This window comes from Pinus tabuliformis, chromosome 5_2 (genome assembly GCF_031772625.1).
Source record: "Pinus tabuliformis cultivar Carrire ecotype Pingquan chromosome 5_2, CPIR1, whole genome shotgun sequence".
In the NCBI taxonomy this organism is placed as follows: Eukaryota; Viridiplantae; Streptophyta; class Pinopsida; order Pinales; family Pinaceae; genus Pinus; species Pinus tabuliformis.
In genome coordinates, this window is record NC_142306.1 from 130,014,017 (window position 1) to 130,037,116 (window position 23,100).

Consider the following 23,100-nt stretch of genomic DNA (forward strand, 5'->3'; position numbering starts at 1 on the left):
AGAATCACGGAAGATGGAAGGCCAGTAGTATCCCATTTGCAACACTTTGTGGCCTGTTCTCTTATCTGCAAAATGTCCTCCACAGGGTCCATCATGTGCAGCCTTTAATATCCCATAGATGTCATCTTCTGCTACACAACACCAAATCTGTTGATCGACCCCTGTATGAAAGAGATACCCTACCATCCATGAATATCGAGTACTATGGTGAATAATCTTCCTTTGATCCTTATATGAAAAATGACGAGGCACCGTCCCTGTAGCAAGATAATTAGCAATATCTGCATACCACGGAGTGTTAGTAGAAACTGCAAAAATATGTTCATCTAGAAAATTATCTTCAATTGGTGTATTCTTACCATCATTTTCTATCCTAGACAGAAAATCTTCAACCACATTGTCCTTCCCTGGTTTATCTACTATAGTACTATTAAATTCTTGTAATAGTAAAAGCCATCTTGTAATGCGACCAGGGGTAACAGGTTTATTCATTAAATACCTGATAGCTACATGATCAGTATGTACAAAGGTAGGATACCTGGTAATGTAGTGCCGGAATTTGTTGATGGCATAGATGACAACAAGGAACTCTTTTTCAGTCACTCTGTAATTTAATTCAACAGGAGCCAAATTCTTACTAACATAGTAAACTGCATATGGTACCCTGTCCTCTTGCTATCCTAATACTGCACCAACCATTGTTTGGGAAGCATCCATATGAATATGAAAAGATAATGCCCAGTGTGGACCTCTAAGGATCGGAGCGCTACAGACCAATTCCTTGATTTTCGTGAAGGCTACATCACAGTCATATGTCCACACAAAATTTGCATCTTTTGTTAGCAATTGAAAAAGTGGATGTGCTACTTTAGCAAAATTTTCTATAAAACGCTTGTAATAACCAACACAACCAATAAAGTTGCGTACCTGCATGGGTGTTTTTGGTATCGGAAAGCGCAGAATTACCCTTATTTTCACTAGATCCATCCGGATTCCTTCAACTGAGAGAAAATGTCCCAGAACAATTCCCTCCTCCATCATCATATGGCACTTTACTGTACTTAAAGAGACACGCGCCTATATACACCTTTCAAGAAATTTCTCTAAATTTTTTAGCCCTTCTACAAATGAATCCTCATATGGAGTAAAGTCATCAATATAAATTTTCAACACTATCATCCACTAAATCATAGAAGATCCCCAAAATTTCCCTCTGGAACGTTGCAGGTGCATTACACAGGCCAAAAGGAAGGACCTGGTATGCGAATGTTCCCTAGGGGCATGTGAAAGTGGTTTTGTCCTGATCTTCCGGAGCTATCTGGATCTGGTTATACCCACTAAATCCATCTAGGAAGGAGAAGAACTTTTTGCCAGCCAATGTGTCCAGAACTTGGTCAATAAATGGTAAAGGAAAATGATCTTTCTGCATTGCCTTATTTAATTCTCTATAATCCACACATATCCGCCATTTACCATTTTTCTTAGGGACCATTACTAATGGAGAAACCCATTGGCTATCTGAAATGGGGTAAATAAAACCTACGTCTAGTAATTTCTGAAGTTCTTCTTTCACAACATTTTTCAATGCAGGGTTCATCCTTCTCTGAGGTTGTCTCATAGGACAGCAATCTTCCTTAATATATATATGATGGGTACACAAATCAGTAGGGATCCCCTTCATGTCTGAGTAATCCCAGGCAAAGGCTTCTTTATGTTTCCGAAGGACATCTACAAGTTGCTTCTTCTGGGATTCTGACAGATCATGATTAATGTTCAGGGTCTTTCCTAGCTCTAACTCCACTGGGATACTTCCATGGGGGGCATCTATGGGTAGCTCCTCTGATCCTTCTGCTGTTTCAATAGTTTCCTGTGTTTCACAGCTTAGGATGGATTCTAGGATTTGTTGATTTGACTCTGAAACGGAGCAAGGATCATCCATAAAGGAGGTGATTACATCATCCTCCGATTCCATTTTTAACTGGAGGGCCTACCCAATAGTAAGGACTGGTCTCAATTCCTCATTTTCCATTTCAAGCTCCTTCCTGGATAAAATTTTCTTGCTACCTACTGGTTTTATGGATGGGTTTGGTTCTGCAGGTGGGTATAACACTAAATTCTTAGTGTTGTGTCCATTTGAAATAACCATATGCCCTGAACAGCACCCAATGTAAGCATCTGCAGTAGCCAACCATGGCCTTCCTAGAATCAGGGGATGGCTACCAACTGAATATTGTGTATGTAAGACAAGGAAATCTATGGGATAATGCCATGAATTCACTGAAATTTTTACATCTTCTAACTTCCCTACTAGTTTTACTCTAGATCGATCTGCTAGTTATAGCACTATAGGTGTATGTTTCAAATTACGAAGACCTAATGTATGCATAGTTTCAGTGGTGATAACATTAATGGCAGCACCCAAATCTACTAGCACATTCGGAATTTCTACCCCATTAATTTGTACCGTCATAATTGAGTTCCCTATATCTCCATACTTTACAGGAATTGGCTTTCCCATCATAAAATCTGATAACTTCCCCATGACATGAATAGTACGGGGATCTTTGGATTTCTTTGCAGGCTTCTTTGAACAATATTCCCTAAGAGTCTTGGCATATATCGGTACATCCTTCATAGCTTGTAACAGAGGAATTTTGATAAATAAGTTTTGCAATTCACCTAATAAGTCGAATTCAACTTGAGGGCTTGATTTACTCAAAGTCAGTCTCTCTAGATAAGGTGGTTCAGATTGATGTTGTTTTGCAGGAGGTGTCTGGTTTCTACCAATTTGTTTTGGTTCTTTATTAATTAATTATGATTCCTTGCCTTCACTATCAAGTTTTTCAATGATAACTGGAGGAGGTTGAACATTGACTGTCCGCCCTGATCGCAAATTCATTTCATACAACTCTGCACTGGAAATGCTATACGAAGGTAGGTTAAGAATGTCAGTTTGATGAGCTCCCTTATTATTAGGATTTGGGTTAGGTTGGATTGGAAGCTGCGGATGGGCAGGTTGACTACCAGGAGGCACATTAGAGGGCAGTTGGAGTTGTTGTTGTGGCATCAGCTAAGGAAACTTCCCAAGAGAGGATCCTCGCCAAGTTGGAGCCCATGGGGAGCTCGAACCGGCTTGAGGGTTCCACTGCTACCAAGGTGGAAACTGGTATTGTGGCCACATGGGAGGATAGGGCATGGACTGAGGATTCATATTGAAATTATTGAAATATTGAGATGGGTCTGAGTACATACCTTGATTTCCCATTGGTGGTCGAGGCTGCCATGGCTTTCTAGACCCCATGAGGTACAGTTGCTTCGTGTCTTCCCCTGTCCCTTGAAATACTGCTTTCAAGCCTGGCAAGGAGGGGCATGAGCTTGTTGCATGATTTAATTCACAGATTGCACATTCCTCTATGGATTTCAATGGACATTCCCTCTCTGGGTGCTTCTTTCTACACTTCGGACAGAATATAGCCATGGTCCTCTCCAATTCCTGTTGCTTCTGTTTTACTTATAGTGTATCCATCTGTGCCAACAGAGTACTAAGGATATCCGTTCTCAAGTTGTCTAGCAGGTTCCCAATTTCTACCTTCGTAACACCCCCACCAGACACCTTTGCTGAGCGAATCCCTTGTATGTTTCTTGCGAGCCCCCTCAAGCACTGAATGCATAATTCACAAATAACCTCAAATCTTTCCTTAGAGATGTCTCACTCCCCTACAATGTTCAACAGTTCCAAAGAGTCCTCATGAAAAGCCCAAAGGAGGATAATTTTTAAAATCTCCTTATCCAGGTTGGAGTGACCTGACCTCTGTAATGTGTACTTAAATCGTTCCACACAGTCTTCCAAGCTCTCGTCTTCTTTTTGTGTGAACTTAAAAAGTTCCTCTTTGATGTTCCGGGATTTGCAGTAATCCTGGTATTTTTCCAGAAAAGTTGTCCGCATATCATCCCATGTGGAAATAGAGCTTCCTCCAAGGCCCATGAACCATCGCAAAGCGGTCCCTTTTAATGTAGCAGGGAAAATTTTTAACTTCTGGGCATCCGTCATGTAGTCATACCCCCGGCACACTATGTCAAATTCGAATAAAAACATGTCGGGGTCTTCTGAAACAAGCCCATGAAAGCTTGGTAAGGTTGCTAATGGGATAGGCTTTGTGGGCGCACCAGCTCCTAGATCCCCGATCAGAAACTCAATGGTGGAGGTTGTAGGAGCCATGAATATCCTCCAATAACCACTAGGTATTTCAACAGGCTCTGTGGGAGATGGCCGAGGGTTCCTTACCACTCGGTTTCGAGTTGCTTTGACAACACTTCCCCGATCCCTTGGTGATGCAAGTGCCCCTTTGTTTCCTTCTCCTATGTCTTGATGACTTGATCCCTCGGCTACGACCTCCTTTCCTTTGCTGGAGTGGCCTGACCCTGTCGATGTTCTGCTTGCAACCTCTTCCCCTTCTATTACCAGCGTAAGGTTCCCCTGGTCAAGTATACTACTAGATGTCTCCTCAACTATTGGAGGGGCCTGCTGTGTCGAATCGCCAAAGAATGATGTAGACAGCACTGGTTGATCTACTGATTGTCCCTCAGATTTTACTCTTCATGCACCTAGTCTCATGGCTGCGCAAGAGGATGCTTCTGATTCAGCTTTTGCTATAATCTGTTGGATGTAAGTCTTTCTTCCCAAGTCTAGTCCTCCCCTCTTTGGGGCTCTCCCTCTGCCCCTCTTATTTCGTTCTTTTTTCATACAAATGTTGATATGACAAAGATCTTAGCATCAACCTAAAATGATCTAGTCTTGAAGTAAGGTGTCAAAGGACCATTCCTTCCCCAAGACGAAAGGGCTTACAAAAAGAGAGACAGCGGAAAAAAATAAATAAATAAAATAAAATTGAATCTAGGGTTCAGGGCCCAGAGCAGGGCATCAAAGAACTCCTCCCTCCCTAGGAAAAGAACCAGGAAAGAAAACACACACCTCCTAGAAGACTACTACTTTCGGATCTGAAGCAGGGTGTCAAAAGACTCCTCCCTCCCTATGGTAAAAGCTAGGGTTTCCTGAAATTAAAACACACAATGGTTTGAAAGAAATAAATCTAACTCGGGTCCTGGAGTAGGGCATCAGAAGACTCCTCCCTCCCCAGGACAAGAGGTTGGCCCAATCAAAACAAGAAAGAAAAATAAAAAACAAGCAGAAAGAATACCTACGCTCAGGACCTGGAGCAAAGTGAGAAAACTTGTTCTCTCCCCAGGATGAGAGATTGACCCTCTGGTTGGTCTGGATCGTATCTTGCGCCTTGTTAGCCTCGCTGGCAATGGTGCCAAAATGTTGGTGTCCAGGTATGAACAATCTATTCACCCTTTTTCCTACTGATAAGGAGAGGGCATTTGTGTGCATTTTACGGCTACTTGACATGCCATTAATTTATCAATTCGGGTGTGTATCCTTTCAAGGCAATGCTCAAGGTATATGCAGGGGCGAGGTTACCATCCATTTCGACCAAGGGCTCGTGATTAATATTCAAAACATTGTTGTAAAACTAAACTAACTATAGTACTTAGGAAAAGTAATTATAGGAATTAACAAGTTGTAACAGCAACTGTGAAATAAGAAACTACACACACAGAAATACACAGCACCTAATCAGGAGAGTGGGCCACACTCTCTGATCAGGGTTTCGTTAATCAAAGCGAAGATTGGAGCAACAAAAGAGATGATATTTTATTAATTTGGAAAGAACTATTACAATCTCAATGGGGCATCCCCCAATTACAGGAATAACCTGTCTTTTATACACAGCAAGGGAGAACAACATCTTTCCCCAAAACCTGGTAACCGTATACCCAGAAATATACATTAGTTTGGAACGACACCAACATCAGACAAACAGGATCAGCGAAAGGTCCAAGAATGGTTCAGGGATCAGCGACTCCAGCTACACAGCTTTCCCCATGGCTGGTCGTTGCTATGAATGTGGATCTGCTGTGTGAAGCTGCAAGATTGGTACCTGTTCTCCTGAAGCTACGGTCAAACATACGTTTTAGTGCTGTGAATAGGTAAAACTTCATGACTTTACTTCATTAACAAAATATTCCAATAGATAGGAAAGGGGTAGTTACCTTGCAGATTTAGCATAGTAAACATAGGTGAATAAGTGCAAAAAGATTAAAAAGAGGGATGGAAATGCAACAAAAAGATATCCTAATTTGTTGCCCAACACCCTAGAGGAACTAAAGCACAACAACCAAAAACTTCAAACAGAGAACGCTGAATTGAAGACGCTTCTACATGAAGAGAAAGAGGAGAAACAAAATTTGCTATGACAACTGCAAGCTAAGGACAAGGCCTTGGAAAAGCTGCAACGTGACCCATAAGAGGTAAAAATTAATTCTCTAAATTCATGTATGTGTCCTGATGATGATTTCGCTGTTTTTGAAAATCATACCATAGGAATTGGCTCCAAACTATTGAAGAGAATGGGGTATGAAGGAAAAGGCTTGGGCATTAATGGCCAAGGCATTGTCAACCCCATCAAAGTAGAAGAATTACCATGTCGAACAGGACTTGGGTATGTCAGAAAGGAAGTTGAGGAATGTGTCGAGACAACTAGAGAACCACCAACAACAGATGATGAGAAGCCCTCATCAGTTCTTTCCAAATCGACAGAGGAGGTAAGAGATGTTTATTTCTTTTCGATTTCATCTTCACATAGTATGATTTTTGTTGGAGATTTGGAGATCCCAATTATAGGGACAAACATGAGGCTCCTTACTAGGACGAGGCACGAGGAGGAAAAATAACTTGGTGTTAATAACCAAGGCATAACTCAACCATTGGAGGATGCGCTGAGATCCCAATTTCCAGGCATGGAATACACCAAAGGAGAATGCTCGAAGGTGTGGGATTCTTCCGAGACATCATCAAAATCATCAAGGAAAAATAGTGATGGTAAAACATCCCCATCATCCCATGGTAGTGCCCATTGCAGGGAAAGAGTAGAGGCAAGCTCTCATCACCATACTTACACCAGAGACAACAAGGAAAGGTATAACCACTCTCGACCTTCGAATGTTCATTTGGATTATAATCATGTTTCTAATGATGAACATAAAACATGGCATCGAAAAACATATACCTTTTGTGGATTACATAACCAAACATTTTCTAATTGTTGGAAAAGAATGGCAACACACAAAAGGATGAGGTATGAAATACCCTCTCGATAGCAGGGAAAGAAACATGTTAAGCAAATCTCTAGGAAGAAAACCTATTGTAGTCATTGCAATAGAAGTGGCCATCAAAGAGCCACTTGTCGGAGGCTCCATCCAGAGCAGCGCCTTAAAGACAAAGTGTCGATGCATGGACCAGGTGAAACAATTGTTCAACAAGCAAAATCGCCACAAGGAGGTGACCCATTCACCTTGATAAGTGAAAAATGGTTTCTGGATATGTTAGTTTGTCATGGTTATGCTTTTGTAAATCATTTGTTTCATTTTAAAATGTAAAAGTGATGATGTGTTTTCCATCACTTGTTCAGCAACAATGATGTCTGGTCTTATTATGTGTTGCATTTTACACTCTGAAAGTGATGTTGTGAAAAATAGTGTTTGGCCTTATCTTTGTAAATCATGTGTTGCAGTGATGATGAGTTTTCCATCACTTTTTGAAGCAACAATGATATGTTGGCCTTGTTTTCATAGCTGGGGTATTGTTTCCATTTTTGATGTAAACTTGACCATCGAGTATATGTTATAAACTTGTGGCAAGTGTGGGATGCTTGGGTCATTAGTTGGTGATGAAAGTCAAGCATGTAATTTGAAAAAACAATGTACGACATGTTGCGGAAGTGGCAGGTGTCGGCTCATCGCTTAAGGCTCTAAAGAACAAAGGTGAAGGAGATGGAAGCAAGACCTTTCAGGATGCTTGTGATGCAAACAAGGTATAGAGAAATTGCAGATTATTTTTCATGCTTTTGGAGGACCTAAATCTCCTCAATGGGGAGGATTGATCTAGGTGGCTCCAGAGACACACACAGGACAAAGAGGGCTGATGGAAGCTTGAAAATCAAAGTGATCATAATGCTTTCAAACAAGGACCAAAGCATAGATCTCGTCATCCTTATCATGGTGGTGTGAACGGTTCATCAATCCGAGCTCGTATTAGGGAGAACAAGCCAATCAAAGTTTGGTTGACTTTTGTTGACTCAGCAGGCTTAAGGAGGCAGAAATTTGGACAAAATCTAGCCACCGGATTCCAGCCAACCTAGGCCAGATTCTAGGTGAATTTGTGGCCTGTTTAATTTCTCCCCTTTGGTCATTTTTCAAATTTTCAAAAATGGCCAATTTGTTTTTTTATAACAAAAAAAATATATATTAAAATGGGTGGTGGGCCATGACCCCCACCACCCCCACCGGGACCCAAAAACAAATTTTAAATAATTTTGGGTTGACGGGCCATGACCCCCACCGAACCCAACAAACACATAAACCAAACTTTAATTTTGGCTCGGCAGCCATTACCCCGCCGAGCCCCCCAGCCAAACCCACTGCACATTAAACATTTAAAATGGGGTGGGCGTGGGCCACCTCCGGTGGACCTGGCCCACACCCCCAAAACCTCGCACCAAATGATGCTGGAAAATTTGGTAAGGGTGCCGGCGGGGGTCGAACCCGCCCAGCCCACGTGGCCAACCCCATGATACATACCATGAACCAACGTACCAACCACGGTACACCAATACAAACAGTGCTCCAAAAAAATGAATACGCCAACAGCATTGCGTGAGTTATGGGGCAGTCCACCCAATGTAGGCCTGACCCCCCCAAAAAAATAATGTTGCGGGTTTTAAAAAACTACAATATATTAAAATGGGAGGGAAAGGGATTGACCACCCGACCCCTCCTCAACTAATGGCTATTTTTATCGTCATGCCAAACGGGTTATTTGATTACTCCACCAAAAAATTTACATAAACCCAGCATTTTCCCATTGTGCCCAAGCATGGAGGAGCCAGGAGCGGGCATGGAAACCGAGACACAGTTTTTTTATAAATTAATTTATTGCAGGTGGAACCATGATTGGGCAAAATTCTCACGAGGGTGAAATTTTTGCAATGTCCAAATGGGACAAATTTTATGTCGATCTTACACCTCTCAACGACACGAACCTGATGGTGTAGTCAGTTCCTGATCTGAGCAGCCAATTTGCAAAGGACCCGGAGGAGGGAATCTTTGAGGAATCTAGGGGAATCTAAAAGATTCCTTGAGCCCCATATTTCCACTTTCTCAGAATTCAAAAATTTGACAGTCTATTTTGCACTATTCGATGCCACAAATCTGATGGTGTGTTCAGATTTTCCATTTTCTCATTTCATTTTTCAGCCACTTTTCTAAGTGGAGTACAGATGTCAGCATTCATGTGCGTGCAGTGATTTCCATGTGATTTGATTCCATGAGATCGATGGTATGAATAGCTTTAGCAGTTTGACATCCTTTTCTTCAGATGGCCCAGGATGTGATGTATATGCAGTGTGTTCATGTACTTCTTTTGCTATGTATTATGTTGCACAGATCCCTATTTGATGTTTGATGTGGGATCTTGTTTCTTACTTTTTTTCATGATTCCTGCTTGATGTGATGTGGAGTCATTTGTGGGATGTACTTGTTGTCATGACTCGTCATGTTTTATTTGAGATCCCTTTGTTGTATATTGTTGGGATACTCATGTGTCGCCATGTATGTTTGCATTGAGATCCATTTTATGCCATGTCAGTGGGATGCTCATTATCATCATGCATGAGTTTGTGTCATACTGATAGGAGTCCTTTTGACTGAGACTTCCTGTAGCATAACATCTCTTGGATCCACTCCTACGTGAGGTCATTTTCCTTGTATGATAGCGACATCACCTCTTATGTACATCATCACTATTGACAGCACTTAATGCAACGGCCTATACCATCTTGACACTAGGGCCCAGTGATGTAGTCCCTCCTGGACAAACTTCGTTATCAATGGCTTATGTTTTCATGTGTTGATGATTGTCATGTTCCTCTTCTTTATAGCATGTAGATGTATTCATTTATGTTCTTTTACAAATGCAATTTAACACATCATGAAAGTAAAAGGTCTTGGAAGGGTCCTTCATCATGCCCGGACCTGGATCATTAGTACACCACGGTGAGACCCTAGAGAAGAGGAAGTAGTAAGAAGAACTAAAGGGTCAACAACAAGGCACAAAAATAAGAGACATGGTACAATGTTAATGGGAATAGAAACGCCTTTGCTATCGGAGGAGGGTCGAGAAATAATTTCCAAGCAAATCAAAGAGCTTGCAGAGTAGGGAACTACCCCTTTCACCATAGCAATTATAATAGTAGCCCAAGAAAAGAGAGTTGTAGGACCAAGTGTAGTTTTAGTTGGAAAAATTGCTTCTCCTAATTGAATCTTTAAGGATGGTTACTTTTGTACCAAGTGCAATAGAGCCCACTACTACGATGGAGGAAAATAGTGCACTTCATACACTAAAAAGTTGATTGTATTAATCACATACATCTTCTACTTTGACAGAATGTCACACCATATTTATTCCCCTAGTCATAGTGTACTTTGTGGACATTGATATTCAACAGCAGGCATATGCATTTCCCCAAGTGTAACAGGCTTGAGTTAAAGTTTCATGTAATAAAGGATATTAAAGAAAATACATATAAGACCAAGGTCATGGGACACGTATTCCAAGTTGAATATAGGGAAAACATTATAGCGAACATCACTTGGGGTTAAATAATGACTATGGAAATTGGAAAAGGAATTGGAAAATGCAAAGAGGCAATAATTGGCATTTAATTATGAGAAATAAAGGAAATTGGGAGAAAAGGAAGGTGAAGATACACAAATTTTCATGCAAGGGAAATTGGAGGAAAATGAAGGAAAATGAAGACAAAGGGGACATCAATGATAAAAAGGCATCAAAGAAACAATTCACAACTTTTTCTATTTAGTTTTGGCTCTCATTCACTCTTGCACACTTAGAGAATTCTTGGAGCACTCTAGCATTCACTTGGAATGGAAAAGGGAAAACAAATAAAAGGGAAGGAAAGCAAGGGAGCACAAAGAGAAAGTTGGATCAAAAGATACAAAAGGAGAATTTTGTAGGTAATAGGTTGCATATGTAATTTCCTTGCTAGGATGTGAATGCATGGTACATGCATTTGATTATCTGGTTCATTTTTTTTTCACTTGCATGGGTTTTTCCTAGATTGAAAATGGTTTCAACCTTGCCTTGCCATTTCCTAGATAGCCATGGTGTGATGGGATTGATTCTAATTTCTTGTTTGAGCTTTGGATTCTGAGAAGACGGATCCAGGTGAGGTGGTCTTAGTAGAATTATAAGGGTTGGGGGTGGAGATGGTTTTCTTCAGGAAGCCCTCGATGGGTGGGTGGAGATAGGAAAATTCCTCTAGGTATGATGAAGGAATTATGGGGCATCCAAGTTTGTTTTGGTTCTATGATCTTGGGACCAGTTTAGGTGAGATCACGGTAGCTTGAGGGTATGGTTGGTTTAACCTCTAGATTCCCAGTTTGATTATGACTTGGTTTATCCCATGAGATCCAACATTCATGCTTGGAATATGGCACGAGGGTGATTGACTGAAATAGAGATTTGGTTCAGCCCAATTTATGGTAGGGTGGTACGTGGAAGTCCCTGACTTGGTTAGAATTTTCATATGTTAATATCAATTATTTTCCCATTTTGATCTATGAGCACTTGTATTGATTATTATGGTGATCTTATGGATGATTTCTCATAGTTTCTATTCTGGTTAAATGTTGGTTGTATGCATGGTTTTATGAGGTGCTCTAAGTATGGATCTTCTTGATGATTTGATAAGTTATTGAATGGTTGATGAATGCATGGTCTAACAAGTATGGTTTTAGCTAGCTTGAGAGGTCATTGAGCCTTCTTGGTGATTCTCAAATGATTTTTAGAAGTTTATGATCAAATATGCATTCATGACAGGTAGCTTATATGTTTATCATATGTTTGATGAAATGTCTATCATGTATTAGGCATGTCTAAGTCAAGATTTTACTCAAGTGTTGATTGTTTAGCATTGTTATCATCATTGTCATTATTTTTTTATGTTACAGGAAGTTCCAGGAAGTGGTTTAGAGGCTAGCCCAAAAGAGTGGCATAGATATTGTGACCGCATGTGTAGAATAGAGGATTTTGGGTCATAACCACTGGCAGACAAGGTTATGGGTGTGGTTATAGGATCATAACCACATGCACAATGTGTCACGGGTGTAGTTGGGGTGTTAGACTTGTGAAAAAGACTTCCAACTAAGGGATTGATCACCTAGGGTGGTTGTCAACCTCCTAAGTGATCTGTTGTCCCTGAGGGATTCGAATAATTTTTTAGTTTGTAGGCCCCACTTCCATAACTAGAACTTGGAGGTTGGGTCATGTCATAGTAGCACTCAACTCATGTTTTCCCTGGAGAGATTGTAAAAGTAGGTAAATGTGAGAGGAGGGGCTGCAAATTGGTATCAAAGCTTCTGGGTTCAAACACTTGGATTGGATGGGTTGAATGCATATAGTTATGCATGCATTGTGATGGTTATGGTTATCATGCATGTGGTTATTATTGCAGTTTTATGTCATCATGCATGATTTTGATATGTTGATTTCATTATATATCTATATCATACTAATCTAAGCTGATTGTGTAGATGAGAGTGAGACGAGATAGCCTCCGCTGAAATACATTGAGGTATGACTTTGATTATGGTTTCTATTTGGTTTATCTAATATGATTTTCTTGTAGGAAAGAGAAGGCTAAAGTTGAGGAGAAGAATGGCGAACTACATTTCACATGACTCCCTTACAACCTTGATGTGAAATCAGTGGAATGGGAAAAGCCAGTTGAGAAGAAAGGAGAATAGTATTCTCTTGATCTAGCAGATACATTGAGGAGTTTAACACCACAAATTAGAAGTTACAAGGTAGGAAATAACAAGTTGATTGAGGCATAGGAAAGACATGCTAGAGCTCAGGAAAAGAAAGAAAAAGTTAATGCAGTCATCATTCAGAGAATTTCATATTTGTAGAAGCAAGGATAGATGGGGATCAGTTATGGATAGGAGGAGAAGACTAATGGGGCAGATGGTAGTAGTTCTTAGAGGAGACACAGGTAGGACAGGGAGGATATAGTGAAGAGTGGCCGATTCTTGGATACACCTGAGAAGAGGACTGAAATGTATGGGTTTTATTCCAATTCTTCTTTCAGGAGACATCATCATCATCATCAATGTTAGCACCATAGGAGGACTGACTACTTCCCAGAAGAGTTAAAGAAAGTCAAGCATCCTACATTTGATGTAGAAATGAAGAAATCGGAATAAGCAGAAGTATGGCTACTTGGGATGAAGAGATTCTTCAGATTACATCACTAATCATAGAACATGAAAGCCAATATAGCTACTCTCAGTCTCAAAGGAAAAGAAGACATCTTATGGGAATATGTAAAGTATGTCAGAAGCATTAAAGAAAAGGAGTTGATTTGGGACAAGTTTGAGAGAATTTTTAGGAAAAAGGACCTATCTGAAAGATATTATGATGGAAGGGCCAAGGACTTATATGAGCCAAGGATGGGTTCTATGACATAGAGCCTTTGCAGTGTTGAACATGTGATGGAGATCATTGCCAAAAAAAATTCCCTATGTATCAGAGTGGTGTAGCGGAAGTGTGACATGTCTCATGTCTTCAGTGAACAATAGGTGCAGAAAGTTGGAGATGTTGGTTAGAGTATTCCTTGGATTTATACAACATTGGATAATATGGAGGAAGATCATCATGCATCGGTCATCAAGATGGAAGGTGGAACCAGAGGGAGAGTTCTAGTCAGAACCTTAATGCATTCTACAGTGGAAAAAACTCACGCTATGGAATCGATCAATATAGCATGTTAAAGTGTGTGGAAGCACTTTGGAGTCACAGAAGCTACATGGAAAATGGTTGATCAAATTTAGTCCTAACAAACGGTTTCCAATTATTGTTGAATTGTCAGGAACTAGAATTCCTTAGGAGATTATATATCCATGTGCTCAGTTGTAGGGCAGCATGCTGGGTATAGAAAGGAAAGGTAACTGGTATATTTTTATATTTATTAATGCACTAATAGTTGTCTGTTTATGGTAGTATGGTGGAGTGAATTGCATGGAAAAAGAGATTCTCATAGATCTTGAAGAAGGCTCGGGCTGAGCTTTCACTCTTAAACCATTGAGAACCACGGGGCTTGAGTCATGGTGTATGTTGAAAGTTTTTTGCTTTAATGGTTTTTTATTTGTTTTTTATTGATTTGTGGTTTCAATTGTGGCTGGTGCATGGCCATGCCACTTTGTTTGTGGTGTTATATTGTTGTTTGTTTTTCCTTATTTTCTTTATCCTTCCTTGTTGTTTTTTTCATTTATCGTTTGAGGGTCTTAGGAATTGGTTGGGGGGAAGAGGAGTTAATGGATCTTGGGGAGAGTTGAGTGAAACCCAACAGGTAATGTAATATCCTGATGAAGCCTGGTGCAGGATTTAGGGGTAGATGAAGGCAAGAATATGACACTCGGTTGGGATGGTTGGGTCCATTGGGGTAAATGGATAGTGGCAGTACAATCATGAGAAAAGTAATAGGAAAGGTAAATTAAATGGATTTGAGGTATCAAATGCCTTGACTAAAGTTGGGAATTGTTGTTCTCAATGTTGTGCATGCTTTGCAAGGATAAAGGAATTTCTCTTAACATTGATCTTGTGAACATTGGTAATTGTGGCGTGATCATGATTATGTTCATGTTTATATGTGTGTGTGTGTGTGTGTGTGAATTCCATTTTCTAAGATGGTCGTCAGGGATCATTCTTGTGGAAAAATGATTGTTTTATGCAGGTAAATGGCCTGAAAAGGTTCCTAGTTCTATGAGGAATCAAGTGGGCAGAGTAGCCCCCGAAGATCTATAAGGTTAGTATCATGTGGATATGATTTTGATATTATGTGCTTATAAGTATGCCTATGTTTATGTTATGGACAGATAATGTTGAAGGATACATTAGTGAAATTAATGCAATGTAATCTACAACATGTTGGTACAAGCATGGATAGTGGAAAAATCCATAGACCCAAGACTTGGGTTGTGGATCCATATAGTAAGGCATGGGAAAGACATTAGAGGCAAGAATGGCTGGTAGAGATGGTGTGGTCTCCAAATGTGCAATATTATTTTTGTGTACATTTTGTAAATATTGTGTATTTTACCGGTCGAACATGTTGTGTTGTGTACATGTTGTACATGTTTTGTTGTGTATAGGTAGTACATGTTGTGTTGTGTACATGTACCGTGTCATGCGTATTGCGTAGTCATCATACTATGATATGTTTATTTATTTTGTTGTACACCAGAGGTAGATGTATGTGATGTGTTCTACATTGTGTGTAGGTGTATTTTTTGTATGTAAACTGTGTGTAAGTGTATGTGTTGTGTTCTACATTGTTTATGTGTATGTGTTGTGAAATGTATTGGTTCTCGGGAAATCTGGAGGTTGTATATTGGGACAAGACCTTCGGAGTCATGTAAAAGCTTGGGTTCCTTCGAGGTTATGGGTTGGGATAACATCCCTAGATCTCTGTAATATCTTAGGTTCCCTGGAGGTTGCGGGTTGAGAGAGTAGTCCCTAGATCATTGGATAGCTTGGAAAGAGACAAAACATGAGTTTTTGTTATTGAGGGTAAAGGTCGTATAGTATTTGGATATCATTGTTGCTAATATTGAGGGAGGAGGTGGTATAGTCTTCGGATTCCCTTATTTCTTTGGATGAGAAGAGAAGAGAAGGCATTGGGTGCTTGTCGAGTTGGAAACCGAACTAGTGTGTGCATGTGGTCAAGAGAAGAGAAGGCACTAGGTGCTTGCTGGGATTGGAAATTGATTCAGTATGTGTACGGAAAGGACAAAGAACAAAGCCAAAAGTAAAGAACAACTTGAAAGATAAGTTTCAATATTTTATTTCAATTTCAATTATGCACATAGTCTAAGATTTTGATTTATGATGGTTGAGTTTTGAACTAACCAGATGTGATATGTTTATATATGATGATTTGATCGAAGAACTAATTTTACATGTTGCGACAGGAAATAAATAGAATTTCAAGTGTACCTTATTGGCGAGCTATTAAGGAGGTATGATTTGAATTTAGTAAAATTCCATTTAAGTCTAATGGAAACTATGTGCTTGGTATAGGAAAGCATGGAAATTCTTATTTAGGTGGTTGAAACTGACTGTAAGAGAATTAGCAGCAACAACAAAAGGAATTGGAACATGCAATAGTACGTTGGAAAAGCATTCAGGAGTAGGGTCATTGTGGGACACTAGTACCCAATGGTGTCCATTGATTTCCATAAGTATGATATGACCAATATGATGGTTTTAGGGTAGGGATATGCCTTGGTTTTTGGACCTTTCGATGCAAGGAAGCCTTTCCAAGGTATAGATCACGTGAGGAATTGGAAAGCAGAGAAGGGGATGTTGGGGAACTTGGAAGGTGAGTGACCGCATGGAAGGGGGTGATATGATTCTTGAGGGACTAAGAAGAAGAGAAGGGAAGTTAAGGGAATAATTTTTTTAGTCAATAGCATTACCAGATGGAATTAGAAGCACATTGGGAGAGTGCCAAGAAATAAAAAAAAATTGGTACTTGTTCACTGAGAGAACAAGTAGCACAAGGATTATGGTGCTAGAGAGTGCATGGAAACTTGGATTTTGGCAGCAGATTATGGATTTCCTTGGAATGAGGTGAATCCATGGTACTACTTTGAGGGTGGAGATGTAAGCCTATGGATTTCATTATTGTTGATGTAGGCATCATATCTTTTTATTTGTTGGTTGAAGGAAATGTGCATATGTATATATGTGTATATTATTATAAATATTGCATCGAGATATGTTATAAATATCCATAGGTAGTATGTTTTTCTTTCAATGGTTTGTTGGTAATACATGTCATAAAACACTAAGAACGGTCCCCCCCAAGGGGGAGGGGTTTGTAATAGCCTTGGGTTAATGCTTCATGTAATAAATGATATTAAAGGAAAAGAAAAATAATACCAAAGTCATGGGACATGCATTCCAAGTTGAATGGTTGGTAAACAGTATAGTGGGTATCACTTTCGATTTAATAATGGCTATGGAAATTAGCAAAGGACCATTGGAAAAGGAAAAGAGGCAATAACTGACATTTAATTATTAGAAATAAAGGAAAATACGAGAAAAGGAAGGTGAAACAAAAAGTTGCATGCAAGGGAAATTAGAGGAAAATGAAGGAAAATGAAGAAAAAGAGGACAAATGATAAAAAGGCATCACAGAAATAGTTCATAGATTTTATCAATTTAATTTTGGCTCTCATTCACTCTTGCACACTTAGAGAATTATTGGAGCACTCTAGCATTCAAGTAGAATGGAAAGGGGCAAATAAACAAAAGAAAATTAAAAGAAAGGAAAGCAATGGAGGGCAAGGATAAAGTTGTATCAACAACTACAATAAGAGGATTTTGCAGATAACAGGTTGCATGTGTAATTTCATTGTTAGGATGTGAATGCATGGTACATGCATTTGATTATTTGGTTCATTTGTTTTCATTGGCATGGGTTTTTCCTAGATTGACATTTGTTTTTTCCTTGTCTTAGGATTTCCTGGATAGCCATGGTGTAATGGAATTCATTCTTGGTTGAGATTTGGATTATCAGAATAGTTTGGATCCAGGTGAGGTGGTCTCAAGAAAATCCCAAGGGTTGGGGGTGGATATTGTTTTCTTTGGGAAGCCCTCGACATGTGGGTGAGACAGGAAAATTCCTCTGGGTATGGTGAAGGAATTCTGAGGCATCCAATCTTGTTCTTATTCTGTAATATTGAAACCATTTTAGGTGAGATCATGGTAGCTTAAGGATAGAGATGGTTTAACCTATGGATTCCCAGTTTGATTATCTCTTGGTTATCCCATGAAATCTCACATTCATGTTTGGAATATGGAAGGGGGTGATTGGTTGAAAGAGAGATTTTGCTCAGCCAAATCTATGGTCAGGTGGTATGTGGAAGTCCTTGATTTCGTTGGTATTTTCATATTTTAATATGAGTTATTTTCCTATTATGATCTATGAGCACTTGTACTAATTATTATGGTGATCTTATGGTTAATTTGGTGTAGTTTCTATTCTGGTTATATGACGGTTATTTGCATGGTTTTATTATGTGCTCTAGTTACGTTTCTTAATGATGATTTGATAAGTTATTGAATTGTTGATGAATGCATGGGGTAACAAGTGTTGTTCTAGCTAGCTTGAGAGGGCATTGAGCCTTCTTGGTGATTCTCAGATAAATTTTATAAGTTTATGATCATATATGCATTCATGACCTATAGCTTATATGTCTATCGGATGTTTGATGAAATTTCTATTATGTACAAGGCATGTCTAGGAAAATATTTTTCTCAAGCTTTAATTGTTTGTCATTTTATCATCATTGTCATGATTCTTGAAAGTTACAGGCAGTTTTGGGCAGTGGTTAAGAGGCTAGCCTTAAAAAGTGGCATAGATCACATGAATGCATGCATAGAACAAAGGATTTTGGGTCGTAACCGTTGGCAAACAAGCTTATGGCTGCGGTTATAGCCTCATAAACGCATGAACAATGCATCAAGGGTGTAGTTGTGGTGTTAGGCTTGTGAAAAAGAGTTCTAACTCAAGGATTGATCACCTATGGTGGTTGTCAAGCTTCTGAGTGACCAGCAGACCCTAAGATATGCTAGTAAGTTATTGGTTTATAGGCCCCACTTCCATAACTAGAACTTGGAGGTCAGGTCATGTCATAGTAGTACTCAACCCATGTTTACACTAGTGAGCTTGTAAAAGTGGGTAAATGTGGGACAAGGGGTTGCACTAGGTAGACTTTCTTTTATCATAATGAACTATGAATGTTTTACATCTATGAAAATAGTCTATTGCATTGAAACTACAATCGATGAACCTAGTTCAACTCACCAGTGAAAAGAAGGCTTTGCAAGAAGCACACACCCAATTGGTAGAAGCGTGACAACAAGCTAGAGAGAGAGGGAACACTGAGATAGGTAGTGGAGGAAGTATCCATTAAATTTTTGGTTGTCCTAATGGATATTAGCACTCCCAAAGAGGATAATTTTTCAAATATTGATCCAACGATACAAGGGTTGAAGACCAAAGTTGATGAATTAGAACTATGAATCAAGCCCATAACCTTGCTAGAGCAAGTAAACATAAGATAAAAAGAATTAGTGGCCTCTGATTCTTTTGGAGATGCATGGGAGCTTCAGGACAAGTACTCTAGATTATATAAAGTAAACATTGATATGTAGAATAAGTTGCAGAAAATTGTTGAGTTTATGGAAATCGATGTCGAGATTCAAACTATGGAGTAATAAGGTAAGTCCACATGCAATAGTTTGATCACGCTACCAACACTAGAAACCATATCTACAATGGTAAAAAGCATGATATTGGGCATGCATAAATACCAATGGATAGTAGAACATCAACAAATTTCCCAAAGAGGTGCACAACTATAGGATGAAGCCATGAAACTCACTCATGACCTTGTTGTAGTGCAAACCACCACAGACCAGGTAATTTCAAATAAAAAAATATCATTCTTGGCTCTTCCTATGCCTGTTGAGGTTGCAAAGACTATCATCAACCGGGTAGAGGAAGTAAATACCATCACGTAGGCAGCCAAGCAATTGTTTGAGAAATTTTTGGAGAAAATTGTGGAAATCCTTCCTTTGCTTCATGCACACGTAGGCCAAGGTGGCTCAAGGGTAACTCACAAATAGTGTTGGGGGCTTTTTCAAACCAAGGGGAAAATTTTGAAATTCTGGACGAGTATGAAAAAACTATGTAATAAGGACGAAATATGGAATATTGCATACATCAGAGGTTTGTGGACATTATGCACATCATAGATATAGGTAGGAATATTGTGCAGATATCTGATAGACTACACAAATGTGCGATAGAAGCCACAAAGATCATGACATAACATAAATAATTGATGATCAATATCTCACTCTCTAACTATGTGAGTTAGTTAGTTGTGAGCAAGCATTTAGTTTCAATTCGACCCAATATGGTCAAGCAATTGGTTTTGTCTCTGCACATATATGGATAGCTCACCATGGAGAGTTTGCCTAAGATTTTTGGGAGCATGATGCTGAAGACGGAAGTTATATGAAGATATTTTACTGATTATGGATGATTTCAATCTATTTTTTTTCTTGTTAGTCTATTTTTAGTTTTATGATGGTTCTTTATATACTACGTTGGGTCGGATGTTATTTCTTTTAATACTATTTCTCTTTGATTCTTTCCTAAACACTTATTCTAATAATTATACTTGAGTTAGGTAGTTAATACAACAATGCAAATGATGGTATTATTTCTCTAATTTGGGTATATGATACCCCATTTTAATGTGTATTACTATTATTTGTAGCTAATATGAATGATCTAAAGGTTCTACACTAGTTTCTCATGGTTCTCCTGTATCTACAATTTTGTACTAATGGTTGGATAAATGAATGAATGACGGATTCTTGGAAGAGGGTTTTTGGTGAATGACTTTTGATGATATGCTATAGTTGGTGCATAATGGCAGGGACCGTGTCTATGTATGAATGAACTTATATTTCCTTATTTTGCATAAGAGTCAATTTTATACTCATATAATGAGCTTTTGTTGAATAGTTACTTTATCAGTTATACAACATGTTTTGACTTGACAAATGTATGTCATGGTTTACTAGGAATGTTTCAACTCTCACTCTATAGGTTTTTCAATGTAATTTTTTTTAATGGATATATATGTGACATAAGGAAAATACTTGAGTTCGGGGTGAGTAATTGAAAACCAAAATCATCTTTGTTTCCCCTTTTCCTTTGCATAACCTTCAAAGGTTCTTTCAAGCCCATCAACATACCTCGTGTGAGACGTCACCCACTTATAGGTGTTGAAAACGTAATGTTTGAGGGGGTTTTATTGGCTTAAATCCAAACCTTGGGTCACACCTATGCGCCAACATGCCACAAAACTACAAAAGGTTAATATTGTGTGTTAAAAACCACCAAAAACTGACACAAAAAGAAACTGCCAAATTTTTTAGGGGTGTTTCCCCCAAACCCCACAAGCATGGAGGGATTTACCCTTATGTGGCCCCCGTCACTATGCCCAATGCAACATACAACATGTGGGGATATTTTTTAATGATTACAACATATATCCAACATCAACCACCTTCACAAGACTTGTTCTATCATCTAGATACCTTTCTTTGCAACCCAAATTCAACACCAGAAGTGTTTCTCTTTAGTATTCTTTAATATTGGAAATAATATTATATATAAGGAACCAACATAAGTAGGTATACCATTGGGTATTTGCAGAGCATTATAGCATTCACAAATACAACAACATTATGTCCTCAAACATGGCTATATCACATGGAAATCATTTTCACAATACGATCATAGGCCTTGACTTGAATTGATTATTATTTCATAACTAAAATATCATGACATGATAATCTATTTCATGTGAATGCATTAATAAACTTTTAAACAATATTTATGTGTCCAAGGATTTCTTCACTATACTCCACTAGTATATCAACAAAAACTTTTCATTAAATCAACATAAATATATTATTTATGATATTAAATCATGATTGAAGGAATTCTTGCCTAAAATCCCTTTTGCACCTATACAATATAAGCATAGCTACATCAATCCCTACGTGGTTTACATTCATATATTTGATGCTACCTAATTATGTGGTGCCTCATAAGGACTCATATGATTGTGTCACCAACCTTGTGATAAGCATCCTTTTGCCCCTATTTTTCATCACGAAGAGTATTATCATAAGCAACAACATCATCAGCACCTTCAACCATGTTCTCGAGCATTCCTAGCTATATAATCACATCAGTCACATTTAACCATTATGTCATACTTATATCATATGTAAAAACATACTACTCTTAGTCAATATAGAACATTATATGTGCTCAAGTGTGTATGTATTCACTTCACCACATATTGTCCCTCAATACGCCTAGCAGTGCATATGAATTCTAGCTATTTTATTCTACTTTGTTTTTAGAAATCCCATGGATTAACTAATCTATAATGGACTATTATATAATTTTTCATCTATCTTGGTACTTTATGGGTGGAATAATTGGATGAATTAACATGTTTTGGTTTGAAAATTTGGTGTCTAGAATATTCCTGAGCCATTTTGAAGAATAAAATAGATTTTTTTGGGGTCAAAACTTTTCTAGTGTAGATTTCACGCCATTAACATTATTCTACACATTAAGGCCCTTCCAATGGTGTAAGAGTCACCTTGATTGGGGCTTATATGTGGAAGTTATCCCTCTTGCAAGTTAACTTATCTTGTTTACCACCATGGTTCAAGTTGATGCCACATTATCCCAAGCTAATCACACATGTGGGGATAGCCACGTGTGGAATTTCAATAAGAATTTAGAAGGTCCAAAATATTATCATTAAATTAAAGGTTGAGGATGCAAAAACCCTTACCCTCAATGGATTTCATGTTATGTTAAATATTTGGTTGCTAGGAGGAGAAGCAATTCCATTCTTTAGCATCGTACATGTTCCACAGTCGAGTAGAGCATCTAGAGATGGGATTTGAGAGAATAACTATCGAGGAAAATATTTTTTAGTAGCCATTTAGGCCATAGTATTAAAGGTATCTTCATAGTGAGAACCTCTTCCTTTGCATTTGCATTTCTATAAGTAACAGAAAGAGATTTGAGCATAAGCCTCACCTTCTAATTAGGTATTCTTTTTGGAATTGTGGCTAATGTGTTTTCCTTGATGGAAACCTACATGATAGATATCTGAAAATGATGGTTATGAAAATGCTACAGGTGATATGAACAAAGGAATATCAGTTTAGAGACAAATTTATGGAAAATATAAAGTGATCCAAAATGGATCCTAAAAACCCTCTAA

At 38.7% G+C, this 23,100-nt stretch overlaps 1 pseudogene; it reads right to left on the minus strand.

Annotated features, from left to right (window-relative positions):
- Nucleotides 1–3,511: 3,511 nt before the first annotated feature.
- LOC149157846 (uncharacterized protein At2g39910-like) overlaps nt 3,512–23,100 on the minus strand; it is a 51,884-nt pseudogene continuing 32,295 nt past the window's right edge.